The sequence below is a fragment of the Solea solea genome, chromosome 12 (assembly GCF_958295425.1).
Source record: "Solea solea chromosome 12, fSolSol10.1, whole genome shotgun sequence".
Taxonomy (NCBI): domain Eukaryota; kingdom Metazoa; phylum Chordata; class Actinopteri; order Pleuronectiformes; family Soleidae; genus Solea; species Solea solea.
In genome coordinates, this window is record NC_081145.1 from 7,297,175 (window position 1) to 7,321,987 (window position 24,813).

The 24,813-nt window shown below is 40.9% G+C and overlaps 1 protein-coding gene across 1 annotated transcript in view; it reads right to left on the minus strand.

The window, feature by feature from the left end:
• LOC131469607 (uncharacterized) overlaps nt 1–24,813 on the minus strand; it is a 218,414-nt gene that overhangs the window by 143,919 nt on the left and 49,682 nt on the right. Inside the window, exon 3 of the mRNA XM_058644753.1 lies at nt 22,537–22,589. The gene's annotated coding sequence lies outside the window, so the exon portion shown is untranslated. The remainder of the gene's footprint in view (nt 1–22,536; nt 22,590–24,813) is intronic.

A 24,813-nucleotide genomic window follows, 5' to 3' on the forward strand; every position in this document is an offset into this window, starting at 1 on the left:
AAATCACTTTCTGTGTGCAGCGCAGGAATGCCATTGGGGGAGCCAAGATCTAAGCGCTACGATACTGAACACAGAGAGAAGTGTTGTGTGAAGCTGATGAACTCCGTTGACAATTGTTTGAATGTAGTTGGACATGTGTTTATATTTAAAAGTTGTGCACTAGTTTTACAAGTCCAGTGTGTAAAATTAAGGGGAAATTATTTTCAATTGGCAGAAACTGAAAGTAAAATGATTCAAATGAATATTTTATAGGTGTACAAGTACCTGATTGTATAAATTGTTGTTTTTTTATTATCCCAGAATGAGCCAATAATCGTTTTTTGCTTTGATGCTAACTGAAGGCTACATAGGTTCTCCAACACACTTGGACGTGAAGGGTACATTTTACACACTGTAACATTTATAGAAACCAAGTTGGGGGAGTTTATAAATATGGTCTAAGTTTAGATTTAGATTGAATATCACCATCACAAGGTTTCATGCAGAGGAATTAATATCGTAGGTAAGTAGTCTAATATGGGATTGTATTGTGTTTGTTGTATTTGTTGTTATTTTGAATTTACACATTGCAGTTAAAAATAATTTTTTTTTTTTTTTTTTTTTTTTAAATAACTACATTTCAACAGCAATGTACAATGTCACAGAGAAAGCTTGAAAACAAAAATATGTGACACTTCCTGGATTATAGGCCCTTGCACACAAACAGTATGCATGGAGAGCACGTGTGTTACATTCCTGGTGGGTGCACAAGTGGGAACCTGCCAGGCCCAGCATCCTGTGAAGGGGCGGGAGGTGACCGAGAGAACAGAGGCGTCTCAGGGACCGGACAGCATCATCATTATGAGCCCTGAGGATAAATAACCCAGCCTTAATGCAACACGGCACGGCCTGGCCAACCCTTGTCAATCGTGCCTCAGATAGCACAGCCCGCAGCAGCCAACATCTCAACAAGTATACAGGAAATGTCGATAAATACATAAATAAATATGAGTGTTGGAGTTGGCAGTCCTGCGTTGTTTGAGAATAACTCTGTATATTTGGGTTGCTACTCGAAGCGCCGTGCACTGCTGGATAGTCAGTGTCTATACAGGCCTTTCATGAGGCAACAGAAGGCTGAATACGGGGTTTGATAATTAGGGAGGAGGGCAATTGAAATGTACCACAGTTTAGGTGCTGAATGTTTAGCTTGTGGAAATGTAGATTTAATGAGTTATTGACATCATTATGCATCATTAATGTTAATGTGTCTCTGCTGCTAAACTTCTCCCGGAACACATGCATTCATTTACATGCACACAAAACTTAAACCTATACACTCACAGGCACTTCGTTAGGTATAATGTGCACCTAATAAAGTTCGCCGGTGTGGTCTTCTGCTGCTGCTGCAGCCCGTCTGCTTCAAGGTTTGACATGTTGTGCATTCAGAGATATTCTTCTGCATAACTCGGTGGTAACCAGTGGTTATTTGAGTTACAGAAAACTGCCACTCACTGGAAATTTCCTCTTTCTCTGACCATTCTCTGTAAACACTAGAGATGGATGGATGTGAAAATCCCAGTCGATCAGCAGTTTTTTAAATATTTAGGCCAGACCGTCAGGCGCCAACAATCATGCTACTTTCAAAGTCACTTAAAGATAGTCTTTCGACATTAAAAACATTGAGACTAATGGTATTTTGTTGAATTGTGCGATTACACAGCCCAAAAGGTTTCCAAGACTTCAAATCAATTCCATTTTTCAATTTAAAGTAAATAAAGGACAATTTAATTTTGGTCACCTTTTAACAACGTCATCCATTTTACCCTTCTCTGCTTTGATGCCCGGGGCAAACTTGGGCATCAAATGAAATGTCAGGGAAAAAAATGTTGGTACTAGTATTTAGCCAGTGTGTTTTCTTTTTTAAGTTCCCATAATTCCTTGCTGCTTCCCAATTTCATCAAACTAAGCCTTTTTTTATTATTGTTTGGACTGAGAGACCTCCTAAATTATACACTGTGTGTTGAAATCACCTTTCTGAACAAGTCCAAATAAAGAGGTGACAAGTGAGTGTAGTTACACACAGAAAACCACCACATATGAACTGCGCTGAAAAAGACAGTGTCATCATATCAATGACAGTATGACGACGTTAATGGACCCGTGTGAACATGTTCTGGATATGATGTGTTTAGTGATACAGTATATGTTGTTTTATACATTTGAAATGAACATTTGAATTTGATCAACTCAAACGAAGAAAACAACAAAAAAACAACAGAAGAACGTCTTCCCAGAAACACTTTTCTCTCTGGATAATCCGCAGACTTTGCTGTCAACAGTTTTCACATGAACAATTTCTTTGGTAGAAATTTGTTCCACTAAAAACAGTTTACAAAAAAAGTCTGTGAATAATAATGTTAACACAAAAACCTTTTTTGGAAAAATGGGGAAAATGTAATCTCTTAAAGCTTTGAGCACCACAAATGTAATGCTGATCATTTCAAATCATTAAAGAGTGGTTTTAGTAAAAATATCTACATGACGAGAATCTCGGCACCGCTTCAGTACAAAAATATTGAGAGTTGTAATCCAACTGACTGTTAGATACCAGATGTATGCAATAATGTCACCAAATTGGCCTTGTGCCTTTTGTTGTGTGTTGTACCTTAAATTGTCGAGTCTTATATTGAACATATAGAGTGGGTTCAGTGTTCAGTGTTCAACACTCTGCACAGCGTCCCAAACCAACCAAGTCTGCAAGTTGTCTCCACTGTTGTTCTAATCCTTTGCTCTGCCAAAGCTCTGGAAAAGACGAGAAAGTCGGGGCAAGAAATCCCCTCGCAAACAACAGCTGAGACCTGGGACATGTTTGAAATCTGGACACTAATGTTGGCTCTTTTTACAGGCCTTCTGTAATATGTTTTATGTGCCTCTCAAATATTAGTTCTTGCGTCCCTTTCCCTTGTCCACTGCTCCACTCCTCCTTTATCCATCCCATACATCACACGGAGGAGCTGGATGTCAACTCGCCTTGGGTCTCCTGCTCTTTCTCTCGCTCATAGCAAAAGTCATGTGGCTCATATGAGGAGCAAGAACAAAAGGAGTTGATGACATGAGGGGAGAAGGGATAAAATAAAAGGCAAGAGAGATAGAGCGAGGAGCATAAATCCTCACGTATAAGTCTTTTTCTACAAGAACAAGGGGGAAGGAAAGGTCATCTGCTGAAAACATCTGGTGTCAAAAGTTTTCGCTGACTGAAGCCACAAATCACTGGTCCTTTAATTAGCAACAGAGCAAATTTTTTGGACATTACACTGGATATCTAATATTCAATCGTGGTTGGAAAGAAAAAGGGAATGAATGACTCAACTATCGCTATTTACCAATAATATACACTGGTCTGGTTCCCTCAAAAGCTGGAAAATGTAACACCGCTTTGTCCTCAAAGAACTAGAAAGGCAACACTTATTTCTCTATGACCCCCTGATCTTTACAAGCATGATCTAATACTATCAATTGTATAAAAGAAATAAAAATGATTTGCAGCTCGGGAGGAAAAACGTGCAGTGATTTCTTCCATTTCAATACTAATAGGAAGCATTATATTTTAAAACACATGTACACACTCTGAGAGAGAGAGAGAGAAATATATATTATATATATATAAATAATATGGTGTGAATAATATGAGTGATGAGGAGCAAATCCTCTCATCTTTCTTTCCTGGTGAAAGCAGGCCTTTTTCTCACTACGGCTAGATTAATGGTGAACACATGTGAGGAGGAGGAGGAGGAGGTCACTGTCTTCCAGTGGCTGCAATTTAGCATTAGTGGAAACAATCAGATGGAAACAGCTCGGCTCCCATTCTGCCTTTCACTTAACCCGCTCCTTCTCACAAGACCTCCCCGTCATTTTAAACCCCCTCATTCATTTCCCCTCAAATCACCAGCTGAATTGGAGGCCTCACGCTCTTTCCTACGAGGCTGGTGTGGTTTTTCTCCGAGGAGGAACATAAACAAGACACATGAATCGGGTTAGGGGAAAGGGGAGGAGAGGGACACGATTAGTTCTCTGAATGCTGGAGACCAAAGTGCTGTGGCAGGGAAATGCACTGGCAGTCAGGCTCTGTGCTGCTCCAACATTAACAGTGGCCGTCTGTATCACACACGATGCACACACACATAAGTCTTCCTGCAACGGCCTCGGCGTAAAACAGCGAGACTGACACACACACACATGCATGCACATGATATCAGGATAATCCCTCACAATCTGGGCTACTGCCACGGAGGTATGAAAGTCTGGCAAGGACATGTGAGAATCGACACCAAACCAGAACAAATAAACCGCAGCGTAAGTTTTTCCCTCACTGCAAGAACTGCGAGAAAAACTGAAAAAAAAAAATGAAGTGTTGTGAGAAAGTGAAAAGCTGCAGAGGTTTTAAAGGCACGAGGCGCAGTGTGTGCCTCGCATGCAACTGCTTCCCACCCACAGGAGACGCGTCTCCATCATGCTGTGCTACAGCAGGGCCAGCATGGTGAGTGCTGGAGCTGACACTGTTAAGACTAGATAACAGATATTACTGCAGCAGCGGCCAACAGAGATCAGGCTTGTTGATTTAAGAGCAAATGAAGGTCAAGAAGGCAGGGATATTTCAGGGAAAAGTGGTCATAAAGGGAAAATGTGTGTTTGGGGGGGGGGGTAAAAGAAACATCCATTATGCGATCCACATGCAAGAAGATAAAAGAGTGGAAAATGGTTCCGTCTCACCTAACGTGAATGTGATGTGTCTATATGAAACTTTGTTTATTTGCTTTTATTTAGCACGGCATTGATTTATGTATATAAACACAGAGTCACCGCGCTCACATTACATTTGACTCAATGACAAGAGGAATATCAGCTGACTGTCGTTTCCCCTAAGCGCCACGGAGCATTTCAACATCTTTCAGCAGCAGCTGCAGGCAACAGTTTACAGAAAAGTAAATCCACAGAACAAACTAGCAGCAAAAGAGAAAAGTATCTCGCAGCTAAAAATGTAAGTGTTTATTTCAGGGGTTGGAGAAGAAACCAGAGCTGATTTACATTTATTGTGGGGCCAGAAACATTTCAGCATGCATCTCAAACTACTGTAATCTGAAAGTACCATCAAAAGTGCAGCAGACTGCAGTAACAAATACAGACCTGCTGTTGAGGTTGAGGCAACTGTGCCAAGCAATCGACCTACAGTTTGTGTTTCTGTGCTGTAATGTTTCTCATATGTCCAGGATGTGTGTGTTGCTGCTCACAGATCTGGTTTAAAACTGTAGTGTGTGTATATAATCAAATGTCCATTACAATTAAACCATTGTCAAGACAGATGGAGGCAACAGCAACACTGCTAGAAAAGTGAGACTGCAGCAAAAAGGTTCAATGTCATATAGTGCATTACATAATTTAGTCTTGACGCTGCTTTACTCTACCACTGCCATTCACCCATTCACTAGTGATTGTGCAAGCACGCATATTTCATACTCTTTCACACACAGCCGTCAGGAGCAACTCTGGGTCAAGTGGCTCAGGGACACACATCAACATGTGGATTAGTGAAGCCGAAAACTTAACCTTTGAACTTCTACTTAAAAGACGATTCCCTCTACCACTGATCCACCATTGACCGAAAATTATGGTGTGTGTATGAATGAAAACACAAACAAGTTCCAGGACTGAATTCTACTGCTCAAAAATCCTAGTCATTCATCATCTTAGATGGTTGCCTCAGGTCTGATAGTATTGCTTGACAGAGACCAGTTTCAGATGAAGGACGAAGCATACAAAATACGTTATGTTGTTTCTGTTTACAGAGACCAAACAGAGGCAGAATAATAACGTCAACAACAACACAAATCACCAACGTTACGCAGCACAGTTTTAACTTTGATTGTGTACAATGAAACGCACAAAAAGATAAAGCATGAGAGGCAAAAAGTCATCCCCCCAATATTCTTCTTTTTTTCTAGTCACAAAATTAATAACAATAATACAAAAATATGTAATAAAATTAAGATAATTTAACCAGTTCAGGTCAAGAGTCTCTTCTAGAGAAAGAGGTCAGTCCTGTAGCCACCCTCAAAACAGCCAGTGACAAGTCGTGGCCATCACTTCAGACCAGAGTGGGTTCACATGAAGTGAATGTGGCTGAAAGTTGGGGGCAAAGTGGTGAGCGAAAAGAAAAACTGCAGTTAGACGAGATGTTAAGTTGATGGGAGGCAGGGCAAATGAGGGGGTTGGGCTGTGGAGAGTGGGCCCAGGGAGGCCCATGCCTGACCTCAGCTGCCGCGACGGAAATGATCCCATCAATTAACCAGGACATATTCCCAGAGTGCTCCAAACATTCAGTGGCCAGACTTTACGGCCGTAGGAAACTTTCTGCGCTGTTTAACTGCGGTGACCTCACTGCAGTTAGCGTGCACGGCAGCTCTGTGCTAACCCAAAAGCATGACGTCAGGGGCAGAGAGAGTTTAAAGACCTGTGCAGTTTCTATACAGTAGTTAGCGTAGCGACGTAATGTGTGTGTCTGCAGGAAGCAGACTGGCTCGAAAAAGTGAACGTCTAGGAGGAAAATAGCAAGACTTATTAGCAACCAGACAGCTGTTTAAAGTATGCTACTGGATGGCTGAAGGATATAAACATGAGCTCAATTAAATAAATAAGAACTATCCATACTGCTGACAATGTAAACTGTTTGACAAAATAAAACAAGGCCCCGGCTTTGGGAACATAAGTCCACCTCCATAAATTCAAAAACGGCTGTTTTCATGCAAGTGATATGTCAAGGCATAACAATTTATGCTGTGATGATACTTTGGCTACTTTAAGCTTTTTTGGCCAGAGATAGTTCTAAACAGTTCTAATGTTTTTTTAAATCTTTTTATCACCAGTGGTGGTAAAGACAATTCACATGATCCTACGCTGCTTCCCGACATAATCAAACTCCATATTTTGTTTTTATTAAGCAACCGCTTACGTATATACTGTGCGTTTAAAGGTCCAGTCTGTAAGAGGCTTTACTGGCAGATATTGAATCCACTACACATAGGTATGCTTGTAAAAGTGCATGATCAATTTAAAATAAAAATCTTTTCATAGCCTCAGAATAACATTACTAACATTTCACATTTTGAACGAACCAGTATTTAAATACACAAACAAAGAAGAAAGGCTGTGCCCACATAAACCTGATGATTCATTTTATTAAAAACATCTCTGCAGTATCTATGGAAACCTCATCCTTTTACGGACAACCTGACAAGCTTGTTGACAACATAATCCTTTCTGGTATGTGAAGGCCACCGTACTTCCCTGACATGCTTGGGAAAGGGAGCGGAGAGGAGAGGAGTCTTCCATTTGTTGCAGTCTGCAGTCTCACTGTAGGAAGTCACTCACTCTTACAAAATGGACCTTTAATTATTGATAACTACTACTTTTGTCCTGTATTGGGGCGTCTAACATATGCGCTCACACACAGGACTAACAGCCAAGGAGGGAAAAGTGAAAACAGGTAATGATTCTTGGCAAACTTCAACTCATGCTTGTCAAACTGTGGGCCAATCACAATGTTGTAAATAGTGCAGTCAAATACCTCAATGTCAGAATGTGGGGATATCGCAAATGTATCTATTTTTACAACTGTAATTCATATAAACTGTTGTTTCACACAGCGGCTGAATGCTGCCATTCGATAGCCAAACTGGAATCGGCTAGAGACCGATGTCAACCAGGATCAAAGTAAATGATTCCCACAGTTAATAAGGCAGTTAATTTATCCAATGCATTATTCATAAGTAAAACAAACATTACATGCGTCAGTTTTTCTTGGTAAGACTTTTGTGGAGAAATACTGAAAACAAAGTAACATAACCACACATATGACCTTCCATTAAGCTAAAAAAGATGTAAAATAAATAGTATGCTGCAGTCCACATATCCAGAATAAATGTTCTGCTGACTCGGAAAAGTCAGGGCACGACCTGGTGTTGTCAATCACACCCTGTGTTCAAGACGTGTCACTCATCAGATTCTGCTGTAATACACGTGAAATATCATGTTCATTGTTCACAGTCAACAGAGCATGATTAATAATCCCGATCCATGCCAGTAAAACCATATGGTTTTACAAGAAAAGATTCAGCTGTAAAATGAATAGTATTAGTCCATCTGACGAAATTAACGATTGGACAAATACAGTGAAGAGCAGCTCAACAGTTGGGCTGGGAGAAAAACACTGGAGTAGGCCAATATTGGCCAGAAAAAAGAAAGCTACTAATCTGTTTTTGCCTACATGCAAATGGGAAACAGATATAAAGGGCCCCAGATACAGACCGAAGGAAAAAATTGGAGACCAATGAGCAGCAGTACGGGTTCATGCCAAGAAAGAATATCACAGATGCCCTGTTTGCTTTGAGAGTGCTGATGGAAGTATAAAGTAGAAGGAGAAAGCTTTTGATCGGGTGCCAAGAGAGGAACTGTCGTATTGCATGAGGAAGTCGGGAGTGGCAGACAAGTATGTGAGGGTGGTGAAGCCTCTTCTTGTTTGCAGTGGTGATGGACAGGTTGACAGATGAGGTCAGGCAGGATGTTGTTTGCAGATGATATTGTAATCTGTAGTGAGAGTGGGAGACAGGTGGAAGAGAGCCACCTGTGCATACCTCCACCAAGAGAGGTGGAGGTATGCACTGGAAAGAAGAGGAATGAAGGTCAGTCAGAGATAGTCAGATAACCTGTGTGTGTGAATGACAGTGAGACAGGTGGTACAGTGAAGATGCAAGGAGGTAGAGGTAGCGAAAGTGGATGAGTTTGAAATACCTGGGGTCAACCATCCCAAGCAATGGACACTGCACAAGAGAGATGAAGGAAAGAGTGCATGCAGGGTGGAGGCGAGTGTCAGGGGTGATGTGTGACAGAAGGATCACAGATCTGATATGATATGATGTATGGCTTGAAGACATGTTAAAAGTCAGATTTTAGTCAGTTTTCTTAATGTCATGTAAACACATTAATCATTAATAAAATTGAGCTAGTCTTAGAAGGACTAACATACCTGGATATGTTGCACATATAATGCGATTCATAGTCCAATTATTCGAACTGGATTTGGACTTGAGGTTCTGCACATGCACCAAAAATGTCAGCCGTAGCTCAATGAAACTGTGCATGAAAACGCTTCGACTGGCACTGTCTTAACGACAGGTGATGCAGCTGGAGGGGGCAGAGCTGAAGATGACGAGATTCCCATTGGGGGTAACCAGGATGACTACGATTAGAAATTAGCATATTCGGGCCAGCTCCGATTGAACGGTCAGGAAATAAATTAAGAGAGACAAAGCTGAGAAGGTTTGGTCAAAAACGATGTTGAAGATGGAGCTGCCGGGCAGGAGGAAATTAGGAAAACCACAGAGAAGGTTTTTGGATGTTGTAAAGGAGGACGTGAGGACAGCTGCTGTAACAGAGGACATAAGGGAGAGGACAAGACGGAGGCAGATGATCGGCTGTGGCGACCCCTAAAGGGAGAATCCAAAAGTAGATGAAGAAGAAGTAGTAAGTATGACCATTCACATCTGGAAATCCTAGATACATCTCATTTGACCAGATATGATTGAATCTCAAACCCGCAGGCTGTTGTGTTTGAGAGAAGTATCATTGTACAGTCCCTTGTCAGTGTGTATGTGCGTAATGTGTCAACAGAACTACACACTGATGTGTGTAACACAAAAAAACTGTACACTTGGAAAAAAGAAAGCACTTGTTGATCAGTGCTTATACTGGCCACGGTCTACAACATGTGATGCTGATTAGCATTAAAAAAACAGTTTCAATTCACTGTGAAGCTGCAGCATGTCAAAGGACGTCAGATTGTGTTTAGGAATGTGTCCTCAAACTCCCTCTGCATGTGTTTTTTGTGATTGGATCTGAAGACACATTCAGGACGCAAGGGGTGTGTTCAGACCTGCACTTAGTGCTGTCTGTATGTATGTGACTGGATCACTGAGGACATGTGTAAATACCTGGTCTGAACAGAGTCATGAATAACTGGCTTATGGCAGAGGAAAGTAGCAGCTCGAGACGAGACAAGACGTTTGTTCCAGCATTTCAAACAAGACACTATCTTACATGCTGCACTGCTCATAATCAGATCAGGAATCGTATCTGCCTCAAACACAGAGGCAGATCTGAGCAGACGCACTGCATGTTTGCATGTACAAGCACGAGTACAAGACAGATGTTATGTGTGCTGCAGTGAAGTCAGCCAATTATGTCTTCACACTGGCTCCCAGTCAGCTATAGAATATTGTTAAGAATCGGTTATTTATTTTAGAATATAATTTTAGAATATGTTCTATTGCTAGTCTACAAATCATTAAATGGTTTAGGATCAGTATTCCGGTATACATTAATGACATATTTAAAAAAATATATAAACCTCGCAGGGCTCCTAGATCGACTGACTCACTGCAGATAGTTGAGCCCAGAGTGGTGAAGCAGTGGAACAAATTACCAGTGGACATTAGCACCAAATGTTTTTAAATTAGGTTAAAACATTTTTTATTCTCGTACGCTTATGATTGAGGAATTTTAAAGCACTTTTAATTTTGAAAGTTTTATTTTTTTGTTTTTATGTAAAGCACATTGGGTTGCCCTTGTCTATGTGTATGAAATGTGCTACACAAATAAAGCTGCCACACAATCTCTTTCCTAAGCATGGCAGAACGACAGATCCATCATGAGCACGGAGCATGACATCATGACAAAAGGAAAGACATTAGTCCCATAATAAATTCAGCGCTGACAATTTTAATAATCTCCTGTGTTTTAGCAGATTACCTCCCTGTGTAATAAATAGCGTCTGAAAAAAAAAAAACCTGCACCACATAAATTAAGGTTGTGAGCCATTTTTTCCATCATTATGCAGCATGCTGTCTGTTTCAGTGTGGGTCACTGTGGAGGAGACACTTAAAATACAGAAGATGCTGACAGCAGAAATCATGTTACATGACATCACCCCCCGGGTCCTAAGGAATTAGCTGATGAGGGGCTGAGGTGAAAGTGGTAAAAAGGTCAAGAAGTGTTTTATCGCTTGTGTGGAGAGGAGGTTTCATCACTGAACACACAAACACCAAAATCCACTACGACACTTTGAGCAAAATCCGCCAACTTTAAGTGAAGTGAGGGGGCACTTTTTTTTCTAAACAGTCTTTTATTGTTGCTCTACACAGCTTTAGACAGCACCACTTACATCAAAGGCTGTGGCACAAGGCATTTATTAGTCTCTGACGCTGCAAAAATGGGAAAAACATTGAAATTCCTCAACATTGCATGCATCACTGAACAATGTCATTTACCACATCACACATTTCGACTTTCCTCCTGCGGCCTCCCTCACACTTGGAGTTCTGCATTAATGCAAAACTCCAGTCAGACCCAATACTAACAATCACTTGACAAGTTTGACTTGCAGCATTTGTTTGTAGATGGGCTTCAGATGAAGTCCATGATCACGCATGCAGTTGCATTTAACCTTTTTATTTTGTAAGTTAAAAAATGTTATATGAAGAATGTACTTTATATTAGGGCTAAAAAGATTATCATTACAAAAATATATTCAATCACTGATACTGATATTTGGTTGCAGAAAACAAATCTGATTAACATATTACTACAGTTTATGTTGGAATAATTATTGTGAAAGAACTCTCGCTACCCCTTCTTCCCATCTCTGCAAACAATGGATGCAACATTTTTCATAATGCAAATCATTCCCTCTGTTTATAATAAAGCCAAGAGGGCATACAACTTACCCACATACAGTATGCTTAGCCTGCCTGCAGTCACTCGATACTCCAACTAATTTGGCCTTAAATATTCTGACTATTGCTGTAATATTAAATAATTAACAGCCACTACACACACAGAGTGACACTGTATGCACTGGAGCAGTCAGACCTTTAAATCTCGGGCAATAATATTTGGAGCGCAGGGCAAAAATTTTAAATCCCCAAAGACAGACCCCTGCCCACACCTTCACACCAGCAGTGTTTGTTTTCCATTCCTCGGATGTCAGTAGACATGGCAGCAAAGAAGAAACAACCAGAGCTATGTAGGAAATGGCTTCAAAAATAAATCTCTTTAGGTGTATTATTAGTTAACATAACAGTTGCATTCGTATCAGTGTCACAAGTAAGATCTAGTGCAGGAAAGCGATTGGTGGTAAAACTGGCTGTGGATTCATCAGCATTCATTAATGCAGATTTATGAATGGCTTAAGCTCAGCTGCAGCTCAGCTCACTGCCGTTAAATGCCTTTGGTCGGTGTAGCATTTTAGTAGTGTGTTTTACTGCACTTAATAATTGTAATTTTACTGCAGCACATTGGGCATTTCATTGCTCAAGGTGTGTTACTAACCAAGTCTTTTACTGCAATGTTGTACCTGGCAGCATGTTAGTGGGATCTGCATCCAAATATCACTCACACAGGTTACACAGTTTGATCAAACAAAACTAAAAACAGACTGAAACAGGCAGGCGTTTATGAGCTGTGCTAATAATATATGTTTTAATAGTTCCTTGACAACCTTGGATTGTTGTTTTTGCAACTTTTTCCTCAGTTCTATTGACAATACCCCACAGTCAGGAGCACTTAATTGATTCATTGCTTTGCTGCTTTTTAATAACCTGTTTGATAAATGGCCCAGTCCTGTCTGAGAACTTTCCCCCTGAGTTTGAGGTGGAGAGGATAGAGGAGAGCAATGTGCAGAGCAGGGTAGCAATGGGCATGAAGAAAAGAAATATAGAGGGGGAGCACAATGAAAAGTGAGGCAATGGTTACAAAGACCTTCACATGAAAACAGTAAAACGACTGTTTTCAAAGATCATTGCAGAGAAATTAGAAAAAAACAATCATTTAGAATAGAATTGACAGAAATGAAGACTTGTGTGTAAACATTTATGTGTGGGGGGTGATTTGGAGAACACAGCTCCATTGATGTGCTTCAATGCACACAGTCAATCTGTGGAGGAACACAGTGGCCTAACCTGGCAAAGGTTAGGCCACTGTGTTATATAGTTTCAGGAGTACACAAAGGACATGGTTCTCTTCCAAAACTCTGATTACAATTTTTGAAATAAGAAGAATTTTCCTCCTCCCTTGATGCTCTGACTGACTCACTCACTCAAGGAAGTGATACTCGAGGCAGAGACAGGTCCCATCTTGTACAGACTCACTTGCCGAAAGCATCATGATGGAAAATGCATGTCCATCAAACCTCTTGTATCATATCACTGTTGGTGTCGAGTAAAGTGCAGAGCAGGGGAAAGCACGGCTCCAACCTGCCACATTTGTTTTTCTTAGCTGTTAACGCACACATTTTTTCATAAATGTTACTGAATGTTTAATACTCGACGTGGGACTCAGTAACTTTTTCAAAGGGAAATGAGGTGACTTCAATGTCTGTCTGAGCACAATCATATTTAATAAGTGAGATAATTTTCCACAAGCTTATCCTTATTTTCCCCCAGTAAACTACCCTCTCGTTTTTTTTCCACATTAGTATCCGCTTATGAATATGAATGAATGCTTGTCAAAGAAATTCCATATCACTCAATTTTCCACGCTGATTGCTGCTACTGAAGCATTCCAGACGGGCACATGTCATTAGGTCAGCCTAATCCCACATTAGTCTCCATTACTAAGACGTGGTTTAATGATTCCACTATCTCTGCGTATTAGCCCACCACTACTGTCCTTCTCTCACTCCCCATAACACACACACACACACACACACACAGACACAGACACACACGTTTGAGCAGCTACTCTTCTTAGGAAACTGCTTTGACATCCATTCATTAGGACCAGTAAATACAAGTACACACACATATATTCAAACACACTATCTGTGCTGAAATACAAAATCCTTCAGTCACATGTGCCATGTTTTCATATTTTCAGACATGTGTCCATCTATGACAAATCTTTCGCAATGGATTTAATGCATGGAGAACACCGAAGCCTGTAAAACATATAGCTGTTAATGTCAGCTCCAAATGACACACATTTCACCCTCTGATTTACTGGTTAACATTTCCTGCTGAAATCCATCCAGCATTACAGAACATATGGAATGAAATCAAAACATAAATCAACACATGTAAGGTCAGCCTCCACCTGAGGAGGCTGGGACTGAACAGACAATAGCACACACTCATATACAAACACACCAAAGCCAAGAATGGATGTGCTATAGCACAGACGTCTTGCTCAATATATTATGGCCTTTTTACTGCTGTTGGCTTGTGTTCCACTCAACGCTCTTTTACAAACACACACAGTATATCAATCAGCTGCCTCTCAGCTCACCGTGCGGCTAAACCCATGGATCAGTTAGGTGGAGGAGCCATGAATGTCACTGGATCTGGGGTCAGCAGGCAGGGCAAACGGAGTGCACAGGAAAATTACACCAACCTTTTGACTGTTGTAGGTTTCTTTTACTGTACACGTGTGCATACTTGCTCCAAACGCATAGTATGTATTTCACACAATGTATTCTCTCCATGTTATATGCCACATAAATGGGGTTGATATTTAAGGTTCAAGTAGGTTTCTAAGGCCTTGATTAGACTGCGGCCCAAATTGTATTTTTAAGCATATCCAGATTATATCTAGCCTGATTTTTTTGGCAGCCTGGACAGCTAAAAAACACATTTTTCCAAACCACATAAGGAGGTGGCTTCGAATGTGATTCAGATCGGATTTTTACAGATCCGTTTCAATCTGAATGTCTCAGTCGCTCAGATAGGATTTCAAAGTGTCTTCCCCGGGGTTCTGCGTCCCTCGCAACAACATAGATCCGGAAGTTAATTGAAGGCATGTTAAACAGAAGGCAATAGTTTAAAAATCAGAAGAAAGTTTGCACCGCAGCTCCACATAGCCATTTGTGACGATTTATGTCGTCCATATAGTTAATTTTGTCTTGACCGCTTGTTTTTTTTTCCAGGGCGTGGCCTGTAACCATAGAAATCCATGTGGAAGACTAGACTAGACAATGTCAACATGGACACACACCGATCAGATCTGACTACTTGCAATATATAATGTGAACAGTTGAGTCAGGATGATCAGATTCGAATATGCTTACAAATCATATTTGGCCTGCCAGTCATACCATACCAGAACCTTGCCTCAGTTTTAATTCAAATCAGGACATCTAAGTACAAGTAATCAATGTAATAAACTCTGAATGATGCATGCCACAGACCCAATCCCTTAAAGGTCTAGTGTATAACATTTAGCAACATTTATTGGTGAAGTTGCATGTTGCAGCTGAATATCCTTCCCTCACTCTGCCTTTCCAAATGTGGTGAATAACCTATGTAGCCTTCAGTTAGCATCACAACTGGAAAGATGTTTAGTTTATCCATTGCGGGCTAATGTAAAAACATGGTGGGCCAAAATGGCACCCTCTGTACAGCTGACCCAGCTCTACAGAGTTAGCTTTTCTGGCTTACATGCAGGATAAATCCGTACTGCGACCATAGTTTGTATGAGATGGAAGAAGGTAAAGAAGTCATGTTTTCCTCCGTAGCTGACAACATTCTTGACTTCAAAGGTTACACGTCAGTTGTGTGAGGTGTCGGGGGGGCGTGAGAGGCAGGGCAGGACAACTCATACAATGGTTTATACAGATAAATAAATAAATAAACAAACAATGATCAGGTTCTCAATAGTATTTCAATTCGGGGGGGCGTGAAAACATTTCTGTCCTCTGGGTTCTCTATTATTTATTGTCATGCCCCCCCGCATGACAATAAATAATAGAGGACCACTGCACTACACCAAGAATGGAGAAGACGACACATGACAGAAATGGAGACCGAATGAACCGAGCCAGGGGAAAGAAAGGGAAATTTAAAAGTTATCATTAAGCATAAAGACCAAACAACAGTGTTGACTTTGTTGCTATATTTAGCCACTTTACAGACTTTCTTCAAAAAAGCAACACATCTAGCAAGGCGCGACTTTCTGGCATAATCCTATCAACTTTCCGAGAAGAAAATCGTCAGTTCCGCAGTTTATCTAGCTGTATTTACTGCAGGCGGAGATTCGGTCTGACTGTAGACACACAGAGAAAGAGAAACACTGTGACTGCACAGAGTCACAGACGAGAACAAGCTGTGGATGTGCAGCACAGCTGACAGTGTGCGGAATAATCACTGACCTGTAGAAGGAGTGTCTGTGAAAATAGGTTCTGTTTACTCCTCCCCTTATTTTACGATTCTGTTTTACTGTTAATCTTCAACACTTCTTTTTTTTCTTCACCTCTGTGTCTGAAGTCGCTGAGGACAGGACGTGTCCTAGTGATATCTAGCGTCTTTTCAGACTGACTTTAGTTACTATTCATTGATAGTAGTTGGTTACACTGCCAAACAATCTCCAAACACAATGATATGATGACAATAACAACGACAAAGACAGACAGTGAAGGCCAGCGTGAGAGAGAGGCAGGACTAAGTAGTGTATGCACCGTCTACACAAAAACACAATGCAATGCATTTCGAGACACTGTTTCAGGTCTCTGAAAAACCCATGTTTGTGTGGACAATACACCAATACAATAAATACATTTAAAAAAACTATGCATATTCACCTACACTCGTTTCCATGTGGACAGGCCCTCACCTAACAGACTCTATTGTTAAGTTTACCTAATTAAAATCCGGTTTTCTTTAGTCTTCAGTCAAGATGGTCTTGTGATATATGATAATAATATACATAAAACACAATCAATATTGATCAACATGGGAATATAGTGTAATCACATTTAAGTCCTCCAAGCATGACCTTCAAACCTGATTGTTGTATGTGGACCGAGCAGGAATCACAGAGGTAATGGATGTTTGGGTGTGTGGTGACATATTCAGAGGGGACAGCAGCTGAATGATCCCCACGGGAGGCCTGAGTCATCCAGCTGAGCAAACACATGAGGCTGTGGTCCAGACTCTTTCAATAAAGCTGAGCTCTGAGCGAACACATGGACTAATGCAGACCAGGAGGGCAGTAATCGGCAAGTTGTCACAAAATGCAGAGTCATGATTAAGTTCAGCAGGTAGTAAAACACCGAAAAGAGAAACGTAAATAAATGGGAAAGAAATTAGACAGCCAGCTAAATGAAATTTAGATTTAAAAAGTAGTGCTTCAGCATTTTCATAAATTAGGTTTTATAGACAGAATCACAGTTGTTGCACAGACTAGGAAAATCAATCTCCAGTATTAAACTTTGTACCAATGCAAAAATGTCCATAATAGAGCTGAAACAACAAATCGATTATTAATCAATTACTAAATTAATCGACAACTATTTTGATAATCGATTAATCGGTTCAAAGTTTTTTTCATGATTAAAACAAGATCTCTAATTGTTTAAGCTTCTTAAATGTGAGTATTTTCTTAATTTCTTTGCTCTGGAGAACAATTAAATCCTTAAAAGTATCAAACGACCAACCTTCATACATCAGGTGTGTGTGGAGTGGAAAAGTTCACTTTATGCTCCATCATATTCTTTGTATAAGTTTGTCTGGTACAAACATGATGAGCCACAAGATAACGCCATATTGCCGCTTTACGTTGAATCCTCTTCCCTCGAGCTGTAAGACACGGTTGGTTAAGTCATAATTAAACACATAGCACCTTTCAGCTGTAATTTAACCTATGACTGCACATAAGACTCACAAAAAAAAAAAGAAAATGCTAACACACTGAGCAAGATCTTATGGCACACATTATACAACACTGTTTTATTAAGGTTCTGTCAACACTATGTCTCCTGTGATTAACATGACTGCTGTTCCACAAAACTCTACAGTTTGAATGAATGTCATTACAGCAGTTTTCACATATGAACTTGGGGTAATGTGAGGAGATTTGAGTCCAGACATTTTCCGAGTTGGCTGTTCACATAAGACGATCACAGCGGGGGACACTGTCTGGGGGAGAGGCGTTCACATCAGTGGGAGAATCATCAGAGCATCCATGCGAGAGGATGGAGCCTAGCTTAAGCATGAAGCAAGCAGGACACACGCCCGTCCACTCACTGTGGATCTTGCTCAGAATGTGGCAGAAGAGTCTGCAGAGAATCTTCTCTCAGAGTTCCTCAACACAATCTCTGGAGAAACTTTGTGATTCAGTGCATGTCTGAAAGCAGATTTAGAGGTTATTACTGAATGCACAGAGTAACGGTGAAACTGATCCCCTATTAACCTAACCCTCACTATATTATTCTCTTAACCACTGGGAACGGGATTGCCATGAAAAAATGACAGCTTGATTTATGGCCTGAATTAAATGTATTATTCCGTATCCAAAACAATGAAGAAACAGTGTTCTCCCAATACCTATTAAGTTTTTTTCACACAGGGCTTCTTATTTAGACCTAACACAAGGAAAACCTGCTTGTGTCCTTGCAAAGCTCTTGCTACTGCTGCACCTTTTTGACACAGACCAAAGAACAACCACTATGTTTGTTTAAGTTTATAATCGCTTCAAAATAGAAAATGTTTCATTTTCACGGCTTAGAATCAGCCTTTTACTGTATATTTACTTTAGGCAAGGACCTTGCTTTACGGAGGCCACCATCTTGTGCTGCCATGTTTCTACAGCAGCCTGAACAGACAATCCAGATCAGGGGTCGCGTTTACCGAATATTTTCCGTCATTGACCGTTTTTTTTTAAAACGGTGACGGAAAAATCTGAGAGCCATCCGTCATTTTGACAGATTGCAATTCACACCCCTGACCACTTGGTGGTGAAGAGCATATTACAGTAAGTTGAAAGTAGAAAAGAAGAAAAATGTCACGGCAGTTGAGTGTCAGAAGTTTCTTTAAAAAGCCCAAAAACTATGTTGATAAAAGAGGTGAAAAAAGAGGGATAGATGCAGATGAAGGACAAACTCAGCCCTTGGCCTCAGCGGAGCGAGGAAGCGGCAGTAAGGAGGTTAGGCGAGTTCAGTGGGAGCGGGAGTTCTCCTGGCTGAGGAGGGAGGATAGAAAATTGTTGTGCGACAAAATAAAGATTCCCATCGGAGACTCGAGCATAATTTCTGACCTGGACACCGTACTCAATGCATCTCGCTATCCTTGTAGTGCTGACAGCGTGTTAAAGAGCTATGGACAGGAAGCTTTGGAGCGCGTCTGTGACCGGTGCAGCTGATCCACTGGTGCAGAAGGAGCGCATGTTGCGGGATTTCCTACCACGCGCAACTACGCGCAAGCAGGCATGCGATTTAAGTCCATGTGGACCAGGAGGAAGGTGTGAGACTGTGCGTTTAGGCCACAGGTGAACTGTTCGTATTCCACTGCAATATGAACAATACAATTGAATATGTCATTATTATCATTTAAAGTGACCGGTAAAAATTGATTATGACGGGATTTTTATGACCCTGTCAGTCAAAATGACAGACAACGAAAAAGTCTAGCGCAACCTCTGATCCAGATATGAAACGGGAGCAAAGGCCACTGTACTTCGCTGACACGCTGAGGAAATTGAGAGGTTCGTTAAAATCAACCTCCGTCTGGTACAATCTGCGGTCTCGTCATTAGACGTCACTAATTCTTACACACTGGAATTTAATACCCTAATGAGCTGGATACCATAACATCAGTTTTTATCCCAAACCATATGTCCTGATATTATATGTAGTGCAACTTTCATTAACAGACAACAGAAATGTATGTATCATGCAATAAGAGACACTTTCCTTGAAAGAGAACAGCAGTTGGAAGTGGACTCTTTTCTACAATTATCAGTTTATGTCTTAACCCTGACAAAAAAAGAACTGTGCACATAAGTATGATTGCACTAGCAGCTTAACCCCTCCTCACAGGCAGCTTCTGCCTGACACGTGCAAAGTGGGGAAAAGATTTAGTCCCGTAAGAAATCTCGGTATCTCCTTGGTAGCAAATAAGCCATAAAATGCAGAGGCAAAAATCTCTGGCATCTGCTTTTCAAAAGGGCCATCGGGGAGTCTCCACTTTCTCTTGGTTACATAAACAATGGAGCATTAAAGTCTAAATGCCTTTAACAGTATGACTACTGCCGTTTCCTCCGTTCCTCCTTCTTAGCACAAACTTCACCTTATAGACCATGTTGTCTGAGTTAAGCTGCATCCTAAAAATGACCAAGCACCAACATTCCAATGAGGTTTGTAACTATGTGCTTTGTATAAACACTTTCACTATAAATGTACAAAAAACAAAAAGCTGGGTGATGTGACATATCACTACTTTAAGGTCTAATAAGGTTTCAGGACTGACCAAATAATGGCAAGTAATAAAAGTTATAACCAATTTAAGGTTGGCAGAAAAAGGAGGTTTTATGAGAAAATTAAATACAAAAGCAATATAGAGGGTGAGAGGGGAGGGATATTGTCATGGTCTTTTGAATGTTCCCAGCCTGAGAAAAGACAACACCGGCTCGCATTTAATTTGTTTACATCTTTCATGCAACTCATTGTTTTTAACAAGGCCAAGAACTTACACAAAAGCAAGAAAAATAAGCTTTGTTTTTATTTGAGAACAGAAGGGAAAGTGAGCATTTCCCTCAGTGTGAGCCAGCAAGCATTTTATTATGTGTTGCTGCATATATGTGTGTGTGTGTGTGTGTGTGCGCGTGTGTGCGTGTGCGTGTGCGTGTGCGTGTGTGTGTGTGTGTGTGTGTGTGTGTGTGTGTGTGCGCGAGAGAAAGAGACTGTTTACACAGCTGCAAGTTAAGAGCGGAATCACTTCACCTGGCGGTGGTTCCTGGGGTGTCCACTGTGATCCCATTAAAAGACAGACAGGCTCTGGCACCTTTTCCAGAAAACAATGAGGACTTCACTTGTGTCCCCACATTAGAGCTCAGAAAGCTGGCCTTATCCCAACAAACCCCTGCTGAATTTACTGAGGGGGCAAATGGTTCATTCTCTGAACTGCTGATAGCTGATTGCACTGGCAAGGATAAGGTGGATCTGCTGAGTGGCCTCCAGCCCAGTTTCCACTCCATTCAAGTTTCCATTCAGACCCAGACCTGCCTCTGCACATCCCGCTCTCACTACAACCCAGCCTCTTCGCGTCCTCCTCCACAGAGTTCAGTCCTAAAGCCAAAAACACTCATGCCAGATTTAGTGAAACATCCATATCAGAAGGTGTTTGAGGACCTACTGTACCTCTGTCTGAATGTCTATGCTGCTCTCTGTCGCTCTCTGACCCTGGAGCTTTCTGCTAGATGTGATTCACTGATGAGGAGATCTATTACCCAGCACAGTTTTGTTGTAGATCAAATGAAGCTCAACTGCCCCTCATGGGATTGTTAATCCATCTCACTAACAGCTCCTCTGAGTCATGGTCTGTGATACAGGACAGAGGACTACACAAGCTTGATCCATTATTACTCTATTGACCCAAAGCCAGCCTTAGCAGCACTACAGTCAGCCTGCCTGCATGTCTTTATCAGTTGTTTTCTTTCCTGGACAAAAAAACAGAGGGCTTTATGGCTTCACTGCGATATCAAATAAATATATAAATAAGCTCCTTTTCATTCACACTTAGATAAGCATGCGTGCCTCCAAATGCCCCATGAACACAAGCACACATGCTCAAACACATCCACATACAAAACTAGTTGCATTTCAGTCTGAAGAGCACGAGCCCAAGACTTTTTCTCACTTATCTTCTGGTCACTGATCTGCAGTCAACAGGAAAGAAGCACGGACACCAAAACCTATTACATTACATTACATGATCACTATTAGCAGTGAGCCTGAAGTCGCGGCTGTCATGTGGAACATAGAAACTTAGACTGTATGTAACAATGTATGTGGTCATTTTTTTCTGAAAAGTGAGGTCTAGAAAGTAGGACAGACATAGCAGTGAGCCACAAGACGGTTGCAAAAAGAACTCCATTACAAATGGGAAAATGAGCTTCTACTTCTTACTTGATTTATAAGATCAGTTAACATTCTCCTGAGGAGTCAGGAGATCTCAATTACTAGTTTCAGCTCATCTTCAATAGAATATTATGTCAATTTAAAGCAGGGTGTGAGGCGCCAGTCAAATCGCAAATCTCACGGCCTCACAACGGACGTTCATTTTGCAACTAGAAGACTTTGTGCCTATGCACAGAAACTGGACTCATTCTGTGTTTCATAATGAGTCTGCTGTCCCCGCCCCGCGCCTGTCTGATTAAGTTCTACTGAAGCAGTTCACTGGCTGCTCACTTATGGTTTGTGCGTCATACCAGACCGAAGAAAAGGGAGGCACTCTTGCATGTAATTAAGGCAACAGCATCAGTTTCATACACGTTGTGGGAGGTGGAGGGAGAGAGAGTGAGAAAGAGGGGGAATAGTGGATTATATTGATATTGACCACATTTTAACCACAAGCAGACACATATTTAGACAGACAGGAGAGAAAAGTGTCCGTGTGTCATAATGTCAGTAGTTCTGCTTGTATTTTAAGTCAACAACAACACTTTTTTCGATTCAGTTCATACCTGTGTGGTCTTCAGCCAATCAGTCAACGCGAGGATCCAAACTGGAGCTGCAGCTGCACAAAAGAAATATATGTTATGCAGCTGTTGCCAGGACACGATACAGTGGGTCATTCATGTGTTGTAACGTTAACATTAATACATGGTCTTTATATAAAAACATGAAGAACAGTGATATCACATAGTATTAGAAAGAGTACATTTTTTGTCATTACTGTGATATATGTATCTACAGTGTATGTTTTTTATGTAAAATAATAAAACATCAGTCTTTTACAGCTTTGTGATTTCTGAGCAAACGTTCTCAGATTGTACCTATCTCACCGCAAAGCACTCGGCGTGCAAACAGGCAGAGGGTGTAATCTTTGGCACTCGTAAAATTCTGACAGGATGATGCCACAGAGATGAACATGTTACAAAAATGTGGAAACTGTGATGATTTAGGACAGGGCTCAGCAAGACCAGCCATTGTAAAACAAAAGGGTAAATATTTCTTCCTGCGGGAAACTGGCTTTGGAGCCAGTCATCGCAGATGCACAATAAAAACAAACAAATAAATCAACAGCAACATTGAGATATGCATGCAATTCAGAACAAGTTTTGATTCCAGTGGAAAATATAAATTTGGTAGGTGCTGGAATAAGATGTGGGCTAATAAAAAAAATGATCGAACAATAAGTCAAAGCATCATCTTGACGTGGTGCAAACTGCAGTGTTTGGCAAAAGTTCGTGCTGACAGAGCAATTTTATAAATGCATTGTTGCTCCAATAAAAGTATAAAATAAATATAAATATATCATGTAAAATAAATTAAATATTTATTTTACATGATTTACTTCAAGTCAAGTAAATCAGTGCTTAAACTGATAAGTAAACAGAGATAGGTTTGAAAGCTCACAGCCTGCCAAGGGGATTAGTGGTTTACTTATCTGTCAACAATCTGACTCTCAATGTAAGAAGTTGTTCAAGTCATATTTAAACAAGACAGTGTGTACAAGTACAACAGGAACTGTTACTGTATGCAGTGAAAGTGCCTGCACCAACAATGTGTCAGCCCTCAGAAATCTTTCTGTCAACAGACATCACGATAAACACCTTCCAGTTTGGCGCTCTTATGGCAGGCTACGGCATGCAAATACCAGTCAACTAAACAGCATCATGAGGGCACATAAGAATGTGCACGTCCACAGGTTACAATTGAATTAAATGTAAAATACAAGCTGCTGTGCTGCCAGTCAACTCATGGTACACAGCTTGACCTCAGGCATATCTCAGCTCTTCAAGCTACTGCATATTGTGAAATAAAAATATAAAGCTTCCTTGATACCACTTTTTAACGTTCAATATGAGACTGATTTCACACCAATGTCTTTTTACCTTTTATATGTTATACATTTTGGAAAACCTCAGCAAGATTTTAATTGGATTTAATTAATTTACGTTGAGTAGAATGAAAGGCCCAAAGGGAAGGCTAACCTTTGTTTGTGAAATGTGCCGTCACTCAAAATGTTGCATAACATGCCAGGCTCAGTTTAAAAACATGGTCTCCATCCATTGAATAGGGGTGTAAAAGGCAGGGGAAAGGTCATCAGGCCATCGCGGAGCCAACACACAGAGATAATCAATCATTCACTCTCTCTCACATTCACACCTACGGGGGATTAAAGTGTTCAAGTAACTTTTTGGACATGTGGGAGGAAACTGGAGAAAGCCCATGCACACACAGGGAGAGAACATGCAAACACCACACAGAAAGGCACCGGACCAGGGCACACTGGTATTAAGGCCACACAGTGGTGCACATGGCTAGCACTGTTGCTTCACAGCGAGTATGTGGTTCGTGCCCTGGTCCGGTGCCTTTCTGTGTGGTGTTTGCATGTTCTCTCCCTGTGTGTGCATGGGTTTTCTCCAGTTTCCTCCCACATGTCCAAAAACATGCAGCAGTTACTTGAACACTCTAATCCCCCGTAGGTGTGAATGTGAGAGAGAGTGAATGATTGATTATCTCTATGTGTTGGCTCCGCGATGGCCTGATGACCTTTCCCCTGCCTTTTACACCCCTATTCAATGGATGGAGACCATGTTTTTAAACCGAGCCTGGCATGTTATGCAACATTTTGAGTGACGGCACATTTCACAAACAAAGGTGAGCCTTCCCTTTGGGCCTTTCATTCTACTCAACGTAAATTAATTAAATCCAATTAAAATCTTGCTGAGGTTTCCCAAAATTTATAACCTTGAAATTGGAGCTTCAGACTTGTCCTTTTTTGATGGACTCAT